Here is a 3,735-nt window from a genome sequence, read left to right as displayed (position 1 = left end):
TCCCTGGGGTGTAACTGCTCCCTCCTATACTTAGTGCATCACTCACTCGTCTCCTCAGAGGCAAACGGTCGCTTTTACTTTGTGCCAGGCAATGTGCTAGACTCCAGGCATATGCACTCACCCCTTTAGAATGAGCTGGGCTCGTAGGGTGCGGGCATAAAGTAACTGCATTCTTCTCCTGTGGCCTGAATTCATTCTCTCCTCTCCCTCGGGGGACATTCTGGGCGGATCCATAGCTCTGATGATTCTGCTTAGGTACATACCAAGCAAACCGGAGTCTTGTTTCGGCTTTAGAAAATCACTTCCAGGGGCGCCTGGGTGGCACAGCGGTTGAGCGTCTGCCTTCGGCTCAGGGCGTGATCCCGGCGTTCTGGGATCGAGCCCCACATCACGCTCCTCCGCTATGAGCCTGCTTCTTCCTCTCCCACTCCCCCTGCTTGTGTTCCCTCTCTCGCTGGCTGTCTCTATCTCTGTCGAATAAATAAATAAAATCTTAAAAAAAAAAAAAAAAAAGAAAATCGCTTCCAGCCTAATGGTCACAAAACTGCAGTCCAGTCAAGGATAATCACTGAACTTCTGAAGCTGGTGAATCAGGGGAATCTTCTCACCAACCATGCCCGTTTTTTTCTCTCATCTGTGCCCCCCTTCTCCCCACTCACCTGGCGCAGTTTGTGACCGTCCCCTCAGCCACACGGTGGCACTGGGCAAGTCACTGTGTCATCAACGCTAAAATGCGGAAAGGATTTTGTCTCCCTCACTGGATTGTCTGGGGGCTTAATGAAAATATTTCAGGGTCTAACACATGATTAAACATGCAGTAAATACAGCAAGTACTATTATTAGTGCCTTCCCTTTTGCCTATAAGTAGGCTTAAGTTTCTCCTACCCTAAAGAGATTTCTTGACCCTTTCCTTCCCAGCCCAGTTTGGAAGAAGAGCCCCTATATACCTGTCAGTTCACTCCTCAAATCTTGCATTCTTGGATCCACCCACAACAACTCCAGTCATGTCCCGTGACAGCCCACCCACCCTCTCTATTAGTCGACACAAATATTCTCTTGTTGAAACTTACATTTCCTTTGACTTTGATGACATTGTACTGATTAATTCCCTAATTAATTTAAGAACAAGGAGCCTTAAGCTACTTGCTAAGGTTCCCTTTGTTAAACCTCACCAGAGAGGAGCTCAGGCAGGGCTTTTACTCAAGCAGGGAAAATGAGAAACAGAGAATGGAGAAGAAATCATCGCCACGCTCAGCAGTGACCGGAAGGACCAGCCTCCGGCACGTGGTCTGAAGCTCTACTCTGTGGCTTGAGCTAGAGGAGAGAATGCACTTAGTCCGCTTGCTGCAGAAAGCTTTGGTGTTTTTTGGTGACATGTACCAGGCACTGGACTAGGTGCCAGGACATAACGATGATGACCCTGAGCCTAGACAGGCAGGCAAATCCACGGCTCAGTACAGTGTGGGAAGGACTGCGACAGCCGCAGGGCGCTGTAAGAGCAAAGAATGAGGATGGCCATCAAAGATGCCCCTGCAACTCCTGCAGCCCCTTCTCAATCTTCTCTACCTTCTGTGCCGGCCTCTCTTCCTCTGTCCTCCCTCCTGAAGCCTCCTCCAGACGTTGCACGCCTTGTGCCATATTACAGTTATATTCAGCCCACACCCGGTAAGAACCAAGAGCCAGATCCTTGGCTTCCCTTTTACCCCTCATCATAAGCAGCACCTCCGTGGGCAAATTCATCGCTGTTCCCAAGTGTCTAACACGGTACCTGGCACCTAGTAGGACAGAAAAAGCTTGTTGAACAAACATATGTTAACAATTAATCATAATGAAACAGAATTGGTGTAATTAACAGTATTTTGAGACTTTTTTTTTTTAAGATTTTATTTATTTATTTGACAGAGATAGAGACAGCCAGCGAGAGAGGGAACACAAGCAGGGGGAGTGGGAGAGGAAGAAACAGGCTCATAGCGGAGGAGCCTGACGTGGGGCTCGATCCCATAATGCCGGGATCACGCCCTGAGCCGAAGGCAGACGCTTAACCGCTGTGCCACCCAGGCGCCCCTAAACGTTTTTGAGACTTCTTGAGGATAGAATCCACCCTTCCTTCTCTGAGACTGAGGATCCTTTTGCTTCTTGTTATGTTTGGGGGGTGGGAAAGACAGTATGTGTGTGTGGTGGGGGGAGGACTGGGGGCCATACATCGATTGGAAGTGCCCCCTGTGGCTATGTCATTCCAAGCCCCTTGGCAATTCTTGACTTGTCTACTCTCTGAGTTTCTAAGGCATACAGTATACAATTTTGACAACCCTCAGCCATGAACATTCTGGAAGAGTTCGGAGTTCTATTATCCCACAGCACTGTCACCATCAGAGTCCTTGCCTTGAGAGAGCCTCTGAAAGGTCTGAGTTTGAGCAAACAAAATCATCAGTTACACACTCCTGTGACTGCCCCACCATGTGCCTCGCAGGAGTGTGTAACTGGCTATGTTGTTTGCTCAAACTCACCCTTTCAGAAGACAGCTTAATGGGTCTGGGGTTTCTTTGGGGGATGATAAAAAATGTTCTGAAATGACAAAGTTGTATGAATGTACAAAAAGCCACTGAATTATACACTTTAAAATGGTTACAATGGTCAATGTATTTTACCACAATAAAACACTAAAAAAAAAATAGGCACACATAACCATTTTAAAATAAATTGATTAATGTACGTGAGCGACTTCGGAGTTTTGGTGGTTGGAAAGCTGGGAGGAAAGACGAAAAGGGGAGTGGAAGAGCAGGTGTCCTAATGCCAATGACATACTTTAAGGGGCTCAGCTACAACACCCTGAGCCGTCTCCCTGGGTAAAAAGCCAAATCCTTCCAGATGAGTGAGACAATGACATGATCAGATTAGGGCTCAGCAACAGTCACTGGGCAAACACTATTGAAACCAGAGCCGGTTATGTTAACAGTTTTGTCATGCCAGAGTCGTAAGGAGCACTCTTCCCGATAAATTCATCTGTTAATTCAACAGGCACTCTGGATCCCCTCTCTGTGCCAGGCCCTGTGTGCTCCTTGCTCCATCCGCCCTCTCCATGGGTCTACACTCCGCCCACTCCCCAGGCTGAAAGCATGTGGGCTGGAAGCTCCACGTGACTTTGCTCATGGTCATGAGACATGACCACAGGGTTGGGTTTGTTCTGAACAGGCTTCTGAAATCAGTGTCCAAGGGCGTGTGGTCTTAGCACTCTTCTGCCCCCTTTTAGCTATGTGGCTTGGGGCAAATCACTCAGCCTCTCTGAGCTTCCGTTTCAACGGACGACAGCATTCATCCGGTCTCTGTCAGAGGCTCTCGGTGAGGCACACGCGAGAGAAAATCTGAAATCATTGAAACCTATCAGACGCCCGGTCAGAGCGCGTTTTCAAGAGTAGGTGAAGGGCCCAGGTTTGGGGGTCAGACCATCAGCGTTCACCAGCGGGAAGATTATGGGTCTGAGCCTCAGTTTCCTCCTAGGTAATGGAGGCCGCAGCACCGTCGGGAGCTGGCTGGGAGGTTCAGAGGAGTCGGTGCACACCCTGCAGCCGGCGCGGAGCCGGAAGGGAGGGAGCCATGGGTAAAGGAGGGCGACTGCACATTCTCCCCGCAGCGCCGTTTCCCTGAGTCACGCAGGGGCTGCAGCGAAGCCCGCCGGACCGCGCCGCCTCCCACGCCGCCCGCCCGCGCCTGTCCCGGTGGGGGTGGGGGTGGGGG

At 50.1% G+C, this 3,735-nt stretch overlaps 1 long non-coding RNA gene across 3 annotated transcripts in view; it reads left to right on the top strand.

Moving 5' to 3' along the window:
• The first annotated feature begins 3,219 nt into the window (after positions 1–3,219).
• The window catches only part of LOC103661536, a 17,115-nt gene continuing 16,599 nt past the window's right edge, over positions 3,220–3,735 (top strand). The window contains exon 1 of one of the 3 annotated variants that reach the window (XR_005833758.1): positions 3,220–3,412. This is a non-coding gene — a long non-coding RNA (uncharacterized LOC103661536). The other 2 variants (XR_005833761.1, XR_005833762.1) reach the window with 2 other exon arrangements.

This window comes from Ursus maritimus, unplaced genomic scaffold, assembly GCF_017311325.1.
Source record: "Ursus maritimus isolate PB19 unplaced genomic scaffold, ASM1731132v1 scaffold_9, whole genome shotgun sequence".
Classification (NCBI taxonomy): domain Eukaryota; kingdom Metazoa; phylum Chordata; class Mammalia; order Carnivora; family Ursidae; genus Ursus; species Ursus maritimus.
The sequence above is the reverse complement of the archived record's forward strand: the minus strand, read 5'-3'. Positions and strand labels throughout refer to the sequence as shown.